The sequence below is a fragment of the Palaemon carinicauda genome, chromosome 26 (genome assembly GCF_036898095.1).
Source record: "Palaemon carinicauda isolate YSFRI2023 chromosome 26, ASM3689809v2, whole genome shotgun sequence".
Classification (NCBI taxonomy): Eukaryota; Metazoa; Arthropoda; class Malacostraca; order Decapoda; family Palaemonidae; genus Palaemon; species Palaemon carinicauda.
Window position 1 is genome coordinate 52,861,360 of NC_090750.1, and position 13,645 is coordinate 52,875,004.

At 35.0% G+C, this 13,645-nt stretch overlaps 1 long non-coding RNA gene across 1 annotated transcript in view; it reads left to right on the forward strand.

Moving 5' to 3' along the window:
- The first annotated feature begins 676 nt into the window (after positions 1 to 676).
- LOC137620161 (uncharacterized) overlaps positions 677 to 13,645 on the forward strand; it is a 35,812-nt gene continuing 22,843 nt past the window's right edge. The window contains exon 1 of the long non-coding RNA XR_011040005.1: positions 677 to 739. This is a non-coding gene — a long non-coding RNA (uncharacterized lncRNA). The remainder of the gene's footprint in view (positions 740 to 13,645) is intronic.

Below are 13,645 nucleotides of genomic sequence, written 5' to 3' on the forward strand. Positions count from 1 at the left end.
ATTCATACGAATATCTTCTGAACTCCTATTATAATTTAATCAATCTATTGAAAGAATATTTAAATATATCCTAAGCAGAATTCTATAATTTTTAGCTGAAGAAAAGGCTATAGAAAGCAAACAATGGTGGAGGTCCCTGATTGGTTGAAACACTTCCTTAACTAGGGGGACAACTTTTAGGAATTTGTCCCCATATTTGGGATTTTTTACAGGTTTTTAGGGACATCAAGATTGGGAATTCTTGTCCCTCTAGTAACTGTTAAACACTTATGGATAATTATTCCGTCTTCAATAAGATTTATAATTTCTGTGAATGACTTGAATGGGTTTTATTCGTTTTTCCATTGGTATGGCATTCATCACAATTATAATTTGATTAATATATCTTTCAGAGCACAAACTGAAATCAAAGCATGAGTTCATCATTCATAAACTAAATCTTACTGCTTTTGGTTTCACAAATACTGTACCATAATTTAAAGTAAATATAGAATATATTATAATCATAGAAGATAGTGTAAAAACAATACAGCATTTAATAAGCTACAGATTTAATTGCGTTGAAAAATACCTGGAGAAATTACTTCTGGTCTAGGGAACTTTTAGGGACTGTCTAGGGATGTCTCTGACAGTGTAGACAGTAGAAGAAGATTCATTTCTGTACCAGACACACAGAGGAAGAAGGAAGTGTGTTTTGTCTTTGAACTTGTGCTCCTGCAAACAATGAAGGATTTACTGGGTAAGGAGAGACACACTTTACAAGGTTTATTTCTTTTTATTATGTTCTCGCTGTTGTTGTATTACTTAAAATACGGTTGATTCTAATATATTATAGGTGTTCTAGGTTTCCATGATTGATAGCAAACCACCGAATTTCTTTAAGGGTCATTTATTGGCGAAGATTTTTTCATGAAAAGACATTTCTCGAAATGGTCTTTTTTGCGTGTGGTGGTAATTCCCTTGATTATTGAAAGGTTATTGAATGAGATTGTTTCCAGATGTGGCTTTTAACTGTTCAATTAATAATAGGACTGTGTATAACTAGCTGTGTAGTTTGAGTTCCAATTGGGGACACTGTAATCACCTATAATTGTAGATGTCACTGTAAAAAATGAATGGGGATACATTTTTAAAGTTGTGAATGTAATGGTGTAAATTATGATGAAAACTGTGTAATTTGTGCAAATTGTTTGCATTACGAAACTGTAATTAGGAAGAGAGAGTTTAAGGTGATGTGTTTGAAAATTATTTGCTAATTGACTAAAATACATTTTATTGGATAACTTGACATTCACACATTCATTCTTTATTTTACTAATACAGAAAAATAAATGCTTTGATATAATTCTGTTTACACATACTGTATGAATACACATATATCATTCATTTGAATGCAAATACATACAATCCTTATGACAAATATATGAAATTATTTTGTTTAAGAAACAATCATTGTTTCACTTCTATTAGTTTGAAATTCCGTGGCCAGCCACGCCCACCAATTAGCTCTCTCTCTCTCTCTCTCTCTCTCTCTCTCTCTCTCTCTCTCTCTCTCTCTCTCTCTCTCTCTCTCTCACCAATAAATTTTAATTCAGTTTAAATCAAAGTAGGAAATTATCGTGATACAAGCCCAAGTAGACACACGGCTTTTTATTTAAGTTTTTAGAAAACATTCTTGGGAAAACCTAAATAGAAACGATTCATTTTGTATGCAACTCGTGTTTTTTTCTCATATTCCATTAGTAGACGTATAATTACCTCATTAGTAATTACTAATTAGCTCTTACTGTAAGGGGGATGGGGTTCTTTGCCTGTTTTTCGACCAACCAGACAGAACTGGTTTTCTGCATATTTGTTCTTCGTTTAAGAGGACGGACCTACTCGTTGTCAGTGAATTCTAAAACAAATACAGTTTTTAATCCGGAAATGGGAAGCCTTATTTAGTAATTAATACTAAGTCTTCGTTTGGTATCAAGGTAAAAAGTTGAATTTGTTTTGCATTAATTAATTTTGTTACTAAATGATGATTAGCTTTATTTGCGACAATATTAATTTTTGAAAAAATGGTTATTAGTGATCCCATGATTGCATGAAATGTCGATACTGTCTTTCAGGTTCAGGTTCTGGGGTGAGGCATAGCCTTTACAACGGCGCCTCTGTGTCTTTTAGTTTTGTGTTCCTTATTTTCACTAGTTTTTCTCTTTTCATCCACATTTGTTGTAGTATACTTTTCTTATTTTCAATATTCTCTTCACAAAAAAGGAATTTTCCAACTGTTTGTGCACTATCTTCTTCGTATGGTTGTTGAAGCTCAATTGCTTTTATTCTTATATCACTAAACTGTGGACAATATAATATAAAGTGGTTAGCATTTTCTTCTACATCACAGAATACACAGTTTATATTTCCATCTTGGTGTCTGTTTCTTATATTCAAGCCCAATGAGTTTGTCCTTGCTCTGAATAATAAAATTGACGAAAATGTATTGTCATACACTTCTTCCTCCTTGATTTCACTTTTCCAGTTTTTATACAAAATTAAACTCTCCTTACACTCCATTTCACTCTTCCATTTGCTTGTGTCCCATTCTCTTGTTCTCTTCTTTATGTCCTCTTTCGTACATCTCTTGACTTCTCTCATCGCCATCCCACATTCTTCAGCATACTTCTTCACATGCATCCACCACTTCCTCTCTTTTTCTTCCATATCATTGACTATTGCTGTAAGTAGGTCCTTTTCTCCCTTAAAAATGCTATTAAGGTACCTCAGCTTACCATCCATTACCCTTGTTTTCATAGCAGATGCTCCTACATCCCCTCTCAAGGCTACAATTGCTGTATTCTTTACAGCCCCTAACATCCTTCTATACACTCCATTCTCTATTCTCTGCAACTTTTCTATTTCCGTTTCCGTTAAGTTAATCACATTTGTTCCATATAATATAGAAGGTAGTGCTACACTTTTCCAGTATGTTTTCCCTATCAGTATCTTATTACAACTTTTTTCTATGATCGAATATGTAAGATTGGCTAGCTTTTGCGCCTTAACTATCATTTCACTTTTCTGTGTTTTGAACATATTCCTACCATCATCTACCTTGATACCTAGGTATTTAATATTGCTTACTACTCTTATTCCCTCTATATTATCTGGTTTCTCCTTCATATTATATATAAGTACGCTACTTTTGTCTCTATTTATGTCTAAACCACACTGCTTTCCTATATCTATCACTTTCCTTATGTTTAATTCAGCATCCTCTATATTCTCAGCAAGCACTAGGACATCATCAGCAAAAAATAATACTACTAGCTTTATAATATCATTTTTAAAACCATTACCTTCCTTTTCTACTTGTTTTATAATCTGATAAGTAATTAATTTGAATAATATTGTAGAGGCAGTACAGCCTTGCTTTATTCCACTACTTACGCTCAATTTTTGTTCTACTCTTTCCCCTATATCTAACGTAGTCGAGTCTCCCACATACACTTCAGCTATAGAGTTAATTATACTAGTATGTACTTTGTATTGCTTTAATGTTTCTATCAGTGCTTCCCTTTTTATGGCTTTAATACTTTGTAGATTGGGCTATTTGAATCGAAGGTTTGTCTTTGAGTTTATGATCATTATAGTCATAAATATTTTGACTTTAGTAGTGGTTATAAAGGATCAGTTCTGTTTTTCAACCATGTTAAAATGAGAGGAGGTGCTATACAAATCATGATTTTGATCTAACTTGGCTTAGAAAATTTAATTATTTGATTGTTCACATTTGACAATGTGGCAAAAAAAAAAAAACGAATCTAAATGACTGTATTTAAGAACCGAATTCAAAAGTACGTCTTTGTTAAATCATGATTGTGTTTCTAGCTGACACATGCAGTCTTGCATGAGTTGCTTTACTTATTCATTTATTATTATTATTATTATTATTATTATTATTATTATTATTATTATTATTATTATTATTGTTTTTGTTGTTGGTGGTGGTGGTTACGATTATTATTATTATTAGTAGTAGTAGTAGTAGTAGTAGTAGTAGTAGTAGTAGTATTGTTGTTGTTGTTGTTGTTGCTGTTGCTGTTGCGATTATTATTATTATTATTATTATTATTATTATTATTATTATTATTATTATTATTATTATTATTATATATTAATAATCACGGCTTTTCCTAAAGAAGTGCAAAAATCTATTTAACCAGCTACTATGAATATCCTGTCATATAGTTGAGTCCATACTTTACTTTCCTTTACATTTACTTTACGGTCTGTTTTCATATTCTAATGTATTTTGCATAACACACAATTCATGTTTATTCTCAAATGCTTTCGTTTTGAACCCCTACCATGATTTAGGCTTAGTATTTATTTCCTCTTTCTTAGCTTCGAGATATTTACCTTTAGTTTTCATATGTTGGTTGCAGAATAGTAAGAAGTTAGGATGAATTTCTTGTGTAATTCTGATATTTATGAGACTATTTTTTTGGAGAGCATTTATTGATAAGACTTAATTCATATTAAGCTTTCATCAATATTTTCCTGTCATTCACTAGTGAACAGGCTTACTCGGTTCATTAGTTAATAACCTTTCTAATCGGTTTAACTTCAAAAGTTCAAACTTGCAGCAAATGCTTTGTTGAACAGGCTGACATAAGCCTTATCATAGTTTATATATGAAATATCTGTTTTGATGTCGTTACAGTTTTTAAAATATCTTATTTCATTTGTTCATTATTTCTCATGTTACTTATTTATTTCCTTATTTTCTTTCCTCTACTTACTTTTACGGGTTTATTTCTCGCCCTCCATCAAACACTAAAGGTCTGTTCAGGCGGGCCTTGGTGTGTGAAAAAAAATAATTTCTTTCCAGTTAATATTTTCCTCTGTATCGTTATCAGTTATTTCGCTAGCATTTGTATTCAGGCTTAATAGTTTTCAGGTCACTATTATAACACTTTCTAAAAAGATAAGTCTTCAGGTTTTTCTTGAAAGCTGCCACATTTTTGCTATTCTTGACATCGAGTGGAAGGTCGTTAAAGAGTCTCGGTGCAGCATAACTGAACGTTCTTCCTCCTATTGCATGATTCACACTAATTTCGAATAGTCTATGTGGGTCATCAGCATGTCTTAACTCTTACAGCGGTGCTGGTAGCTTCAGGGTAGGGGACCAAGCAATCACGAAGATATTTAGGCTTATCACTTGTAAGTGCTTTGTGAGTCAACAAGCAAATTTTAAATTCAATTCTAGCCTTAACAGGTAACCAATGTAGATCGATCAATGCAGGAGTTATTCTCTCCCTTAGTTTAATGCCTTTTATCAGTCTAGCCGCCCGGTTTTGCACATTTTGAAGCTTTCTTAGTAGTGTATTGGGCAATTTATAGTACAGAGAATTGCAATAATCAAGCCTTGATATTACATGACTCATCACTAAAATTTTTGTACTGCCCTCTGTTAAATATTTTCTAATAAATGCTATGTTTCTCAGGTGATAGTTACACACTTTCACTGTGTTCACAATTTGGTCCCTCATTGACAAATTACAATCTATCAGTACACCCAAATTTTTCACAACAGGCACAATCTCCAATTTTTATACTTTGAATTAACTGGTAATTCTTCAAAGCCACCTTTGTGCCAAAGAACATACATTCTGTTTTATCATCATTTAATTTGAGCTTTTTCCTCTGCATCCATGTTTTTATTTCAATCATTATCTCATCAATTTTCTTCTCTGTATCTTGTGTTGTTGAAATTGAGAGGTAAAACTGAGTATCATCTGCATATAGTTTAAAACCCACTTTTTGTTTTTTCAAGATGTGTGATAGCTCGATAGTATATATATTAAACAAGATAGGGCCCAGAACACTACCCTGTGGTACACCCTTCATAAGAATTCTCTCATTGGATCGGTTTCCAGAAACTTCTACAATAGTCTTCCTGTTCACTAAGTAACTTCGCAAAAATTTCAGTGCTTCCTCAGTCACTCCAATAGACTTTAAGTCGTGCACAACAGTGTCAAAAGCAGCACTAAGATCTAACATAATCAAAATTCCACACTTTCCCCCATCAAGAAGACCTATCATATCATTCATTATTGAGCATAAAGTAGTTTCTGTAGAATGATTAGCTCTGTAGGCCGATTGATTTTCCGGGAATACCTCTAACTCATCAATATGCGCCCATAATTGCTCACTTATGACTTTTTCAATAAGCTTTGACATGTAGGATAAATTTGAAATGGGCCTATATGAATTTAGCTCGTTTACATCACCTTTCCCTTTGTAAATTGGTTTGATCAACGCAGTTTTTTCACAGCTAGGAAAACAGGATTGTGATATACTTAGGTTAATTATGTTCAGGTAAATATTATATACAACTTGCTTATTTGGAGCTTCACTTATTGAACTGTTTGGGAAAGGGTCATTTCCACAATATGTATTCTTCATCTCTCTCATAACCTTTAACAAGTCGCACATATTTATTTCCTTAAATTTTATTAACTTCTTTCCCTCCTTCACTGGCATAGCTGACTGTCCTTCCAAGTGATTTTGGGGGAAACCTCTATAGATTTTATCAATTTTTTCATTAAAGAATATAGCAAAACTCTCTCAACAACATTGTCAGGCAAGACATATTTTTTCTTTAATCCCATCAAATCATCAAGGTTTTTGTGAAAGTCCTTCATGTTATTGGTTTTTTTACATTCGCCGTTGTAGAATTTTCTTTTTGTTTTTTCTAACAGGATGTTATAGTCATTTCTGGCCCTATTATATAGATTTCTGGCTTGTAAGGATTTGGCTCTTTTCCGTCTGTGTCTTTTTGCCTTTAATAGCTCATTATTATACCATCTAACATTTTCGCGTACAACTATTTGTTTGTTCTTTATGGGACACATGGTATCGTACATTTTTCTAAAATTGTCGTTGTATTTCTTGGTATAACACCCAACACATTCTATGTCTACCATATGTTCACATTGTGTGTTCACACAAGACATTTGCGCTACACTAGCTTCAATAAAATTCTCAGCATCAAAATTTTCCCGTTCACTATGTGATCCATTTTTTCAATACTCTGGTGCAATTTATATTAACATCAAAGGTGATGAGTTTATGTGTTTTTGAGATCTAAAAGTCTGGTTCCACTAAAAAGGTTTTTTATTAGGTCTGAGTCTTTTCCACATATGACCAAGTCGAGTGTATGACCACCTACTGACGTTGATACCAAAACACTGTTTATTAAATTAAACATCTCAAATACTTCCTTGAGTTCTTTAGCCTTATTATCATTTTCATCATCTACCCAACAATTGAAGTCTCCACCAATTAATGTATTTTTAATATCGTCCACCACACCCACAAGAATACTAAATTCTTCAATGAATTTCCTCATATTACTCCCTGGTGGTCTATATAATGATATTATATTCAATACCTTATTGTTTCTTGTCAGTTTTAAACAGATATATTCAAACGTTTCAAATACTATTTCATTCATGATAGAAACCCTAGAGAAGGTTTTCGACACAAAGACACCCACTCCTCCTCCAGTTTTGTCCTTTCTTGGTACGTGGTAGAAATCGTGAGTACACGGCGTCATCTCCTGAATCTTGAGTTATCACTAATATTTCCCTGCAACCAAGTTTCCGTTAATAAGCATAAATCTGATTCCATTTCGTTAATAAGATTTCTAATCTTTATGGTTTTATTCCCCACCGATTGAGTATTTATCAGACCACACTTAACCAATGGGCTAGACTCCATGATCGGTTTTATTTTTTATCCTGGTAAGCTCCTCCTTGTATATTTTACAGTTATCGTCATATGTCTTATGATTCGTATCATTGTAGTTCCTCACTGTGCAGTTATGACACTTTAACGTATTTACAGTACAATCCGTGGTTCGATGATCCTGGCTACATTTGGCACATACCTGAGTCTTGCTACAATTTTCGGCAGTATAACCAAATTCCTGGCATTTATAACACAAATACATTGTAGGAATCATAAATTTTACAGCATCCTCCAAGCGTGGTATATACTCTATCATCCCTTTTACGGAAGACTTTCCTGATAGTTGGACTACACTTTATAATGACGTGTAATTTACCGCTTTGTCTTGATTTAAACTTCCTGATCTATTTAAAGTCCTCTTCATTTTCACATGGGCTATTTCTCCCTGTTCGAGTCCTTGGGCACAAATATCATGTTGCTTTTCCAATTAGCTAATAATAATAATAATAATAATAATAATAATCAAATACTGCAATTGATTATTGGTTCTTAGTCTGTTTTTCGACCAATCAGGCAAAAGTGGTTTTCAATATATTTGCTCTTCGTTAAGAAGACGGGCCTACTCGTTGTCAGTGTTTTTTTTTTTTTTTTTTTGATAGGTTTTTAATCTGAAATTAAGAAGCATTATTTAGTTTCATGTAAAGGCAATAAGCTAATTTTATTTTGTATATATTGAATTTTAAATTAATAAATGATGAGTAATTTCATATTGAAATTTCCGAAGGCAATGTCATTTTGATGAAACAAAACTGGTTATTAGTGATCAACAAGATTGCAAAAAGCGTCAATATTGTACTTAATACTTCTCGGACTAAGTAACTTTAATCGAAGGCGTGACTATTAACTCTTTTTATGTGTACCACATTTCATCTGTAACTAGTTTAGATATTTGTCAATTTTGTGACTGTGGGAAATGGTAGTGTTTATAAATAGTTTGATACTTGACATTAAGATATTTTCTATATAAGGAAATATATTACTTTAATTGATATACAATAATCAGCAATGAAAGGGTAGTTATGAAGGGCCAGTACTTCTGTTGTTTTAATTTGTAGTCTTTGTTGAGATGTTATAACAGTTATACCATTTCTGAGTTGAGATATCTTGATGTGGTTAAAGGTTTTGCATATCGCCATGAGCAGCAAACCTATACCAGTCAGGGCCACCCATACTAGGTTGATTTGCTGTGAAGGATCAGACCAAAGTCTCCCACCATCACCAATCCATAATTAGTCAGCATGGTGAGGAAAATGGCCAAACCCCAGACACGAATTGATATGTCTGAGGTCTTTATTCTGCAGTGGACTAGAAACGGCTGCATTTGTTGTTGTTGTTGTATATGTTATAATTATAATCCAATTAAGTACAAATTAAACAGTGCACAGATATTGAAGTACTAAATTAATTGAATTTTCCCATTTGGCAATGTAGTACAAAACTAATCAAAATTGTTAATTATAAGCATAGCTTCCACAGCTATAGAATGTAGGTAATTGACACCCTGCAGTAGTGTTACTCTTTATTTGAAATGACTGTGTAGGAGCTAAATTCTAAAGTATTTGTCTATATAGAATCATGTTTGTGTTTCCAGGGGATGTAGGATATCTTGAGATGTGTTGCTCATCTTGCAGTTATAGTGGCTTTTACTAAAACATAAATCGTCTTGTTTATAATAATGTTTATTTTTTGTGGTTCAGATTCTGATTACTGTAAATGGCTTACAGGATAGTTTGGCCAATAGGTGAACTTTTAATGCTTTCGTTTTAAAACTGAGGTACTGCTTGGGTTTTGTATTTATTTCCGTTTTATTTTCATTAAGATATTTAATATTATTCTATTATTTTTCCTATGATGGTTGCAGAATCGTCGTAGGTTAAAGAAAATTTCTTACTAAATTCAGATTGGCTTGTATCAATGACCCGCACCAGATAAAGGTTAATTGGGATTCTATCTTATCTACTATCGTTTCCAGAGGCCGTGTAATAGTGTTTTTTTTTTTTTTTTTTTTTTTTTTTTTTTTTTTTTTTTTTTTTTTTTTTTTTTTTTTTTTTTAAATAACTCCTAAAATAACTGATGGATTTCCATGATATCAAAGCAGGGAGCGCTTCATACAATGGCCTAATTTTGAGAAATACTGTGCATTGCCAATTACGTTTCATTAACGTTTTTACTTAAGAAAATGAGGCTAAAGCCAGTCTTAGCCACCCACACATTCGCAAAAGTGATGACGTCCCTCAGTGACGTTGTTATAACGTTTCTTCCCCTGTACCTCCCATCCCCCGAATTGTTAAACGCCTGTTTAACTCCATAGATAATTGTCATATGACCTACCCCAAGCAATACGAAATTCTTTGCCAGTAAAAGTTCAGCATACCTGGTAATGTGATTCGTGACTTTAGACTTTACCTGAACACAAGACCAACGTTTTATATCTTATCCACTCACTTACATTGAAGATCAAGAATAAGACTTATGACAGGAGACGAAAGAAGCCATGCTAACCCTACACTTCGCACTTCAAGCGAGAGTTGGTAAAGCAATAGAAATATAGTTTTCTTTAGGTTAAGCCGTAGGACTCATTCTTCCATACAACACAGGTTACTCGATACATCAATTGCCAGGAAGAAAATGACAGAGAGCATTGTTTGATATAATTTATCATATCAATTTCACCAGAGAGAGTAGCTTGAATTCCTTAGAAGGTAGACTTCTAAAAGATGTTTCATATAAGGGCATTGACATCGGCCATTTGATAAATTTTGAAATCATATATATATATATATATATATATATATATATATATATATATATATATATATATATATATATATATATATATATATATATATATATGTATATGTATATGTGTGTGTGTGTTCATACATACATAAGATTTATTATGTTTCAACCAATAGTTTTATATATTTATTTTCGTTATAAGTACCAGTACCTATTTTTGTTACTTAAAAGGTATGTGACAAATATCATTGCGACTTTGTCACTGGAATTATACCAGACTTCAATTAATGAACCAATCAACCTTACTTTGAGAAATCCATTGACATTGTCTACATGACAAGCTGATATACGCGTATCAAAGTATTCATTAGCTTTGCTTTTCCAAAATAATGTTATCACCAATTGCTTGAAACCATAGATTTATGAGGGATGAAAAAAAAATGGACACTTATACATTTTACTCATTATCACTCTCAAGGAAAAAAGTTGTTTTCTATTTCTACTAATGTTTTTATTTTATTTTTTTATTTTTTTTTTTTTTTTAGTCGCAAATCGAAAATTTGTAGGAGTCCGAGTAGAATATCTCTCAGTGCGATTCCACACCCCTGTTTTAAACCTCTTCTATTATGTTTGATAATTTGTGTTAACCATCTAATCATTATCTACCACCATAAAACATTTCATTGCTCTTCCGGCTCATTTTATATGTGCAGTACACAGTCTTTCCTAACAGGGATTTACTCGGTACCCTAATAACAATGGGAATGAAGGAAAAAATGCAAGAAGGAAGGGGGGGGGGAGTACTAGGATAGCCATAGGTGTAAACACCGAAGGAGGGTTGGGGGAACCTCTGCGTCACAGTTACGTGATTAATAGTACAGCGGCATAGCAGACCAATTGTTCAAATTGGTCTAAAAGCACCAAAATTGGCACACATGTAGATTAATATATTCTAAACATTTTTGGATATGGAGGCATTCAAGATTAGCCCTTAGGAAGATATGGCGGCCATTGTTCAAAATGGCCGCCATTTAACATTAGCGTCATTACATAGACTTCATTATGTGTCGTTAGTTTGGTGCTAGATGGGCCAAAATTCCCTTTTTTTACATCAGAATTAACATCAATAAATGTTTAACAGATATTTAGATGAATCTTCTCAAAAATGGCCCCCAAACTGGCCGCCATTTTGTGGAAAAAGTGGACATTTGATGAAGATTTCAATACTCAATGACATAATACCTCTAATAACCAGTACCTGATTTCAGGAACACACTTTAATTGCTCAAGTTGCTTTTTTATTTCAAATTGCTGGCAAAATTGCTAGTCAAAATAATACACAGAGTACGGGAAGTTTACAGTATGGTCAGATTGTAGTTATATAGTCGACCAAAAGCCCAGTCTCTAGGCACAGTACTTGTGTAATCCTGCAGTACATACATGTAATACAATAACGTAGATTTTGCCACACTATGTTAATTATGATTCCGAACTTTTCAAATCTGGTCACCAGAATTATGAATGTCTACAGATCATAATGTTGGTTAGCAAGTTTTCTGTCCCAATCTACTGGCATTCGCCTTCACAGAAACATAGACCAGTGCATTGCAGTGAAGCGTTCTTGCACTTGCAGCGGTTTTTGCAGCCTTTCTTGCATCCGCAAGACACCAGCTCATAGCAGGCCTTGGATGCCTCAGGGAGTGTGGTCCAGAGTGGTGTGTAGAGCCCATCATCACTCCGATGCCAGCCCCAGTCTGTTGGTGGAGGGAGCACGGGCGTTGGTACCAATGCCTGGCCCCAGACATGACCACCCTGAAGGGCAGATCTCTTCACATGCTGCTCCAGAGCAGCGTAGGTTGGCGGGATGTTCTGAACAGAGTTCGTCTTTGCAAAGAGCTGCTTTCTCGCCTTGTTGACGTCCTTGCATTTGCTTGTGCGGTCATACAGGAGTATGACAAACCTCTCGATGACATGCATTGTATCCTCTTGGATGCTTGTGGGTGCATTTGCCAGACTCAGCAGGGCATCAGTGAGTTCTGGCAGCGTGTTCCATGTTGCCCAGGCAGATTTCTTCCCATGTCCGACGAAGGCTGACACAGTATCACACCCTGTGATGGCATGAAACATTGGAAGAGCACATGCCTTCTCTGGACCAAGGGAGGAAGCTATTTCATGGGCTGCAATGTAGCGGTAGTTCTTGCCTGTCCCAAAGGCTACCCAGAGTTCGTCTCCAGCTGGTAGTTTCTGGACTACCATCACTGCTAGGACCACGACGTCACTGTCTACTGTTCGAACCTGTATCTGGTGGTGACCATGTTGTGCAGCATGTGCTACATGTAGCATCATGCGGGTGTCTGCCTCTTCTTGGTTGCATGGTGCGAGTGAGTTGACATCCTCTTGCTGTGGAACACAGATCACCTGCTCCCCATCAGTGACGACCAGTTCCTTGCCTTCTTCTTGAAAGGACTCTGCAAGCATGGTGGAGAGGTAGCTGAAGAGCTCCACTTTGTTGCTATCAACTCGCAGGAAACTTTGCCAATTTCCTGGTATGACTGCTGAGTCGACAACACGCCGACGTACTCCCTTTCCACGCTGTTCTCTGGTTGATGCCTTCAGGGAATCTGCTCTGTAGCTGTCCCACACAAGGTCAAGACGTGATACATGTTGGAAACGTTGTACAACGTATGGGATGAACACTTGCTGTGCATATTCCTCGAACGTGTTGGCAGTACCCGGCTTCAACATCTGTACGATTACTGCTCCATCGAGGACAACAGCAGTGACAGTAGGAGCTTCAAACTGAGGCTCAGCATGGCCTTCAAGGCACACCAGCAAGTCACTCTTGCTCCCTAGGTACAGTCTCCCTCCGTCAGATAAAGCTGGAGGGCATTGCTGATTTTCATGCCTGAAGAACTCTTCTAGATTCCCATCACGGGTCTGGCAGCCGATATATAATCGTGCGAAGAGCGCAACATCATTCTTCAGAGATTTGACCTGTTCTTTTCCTTTGGGTATATTGGGTCCTCTCTTGGTCGCAAACAGTGGTAGCTTGTTCCGGTGGATTGCCACCTCAATGGACTTGGTTCTGTCCACGATGCATTCCTTT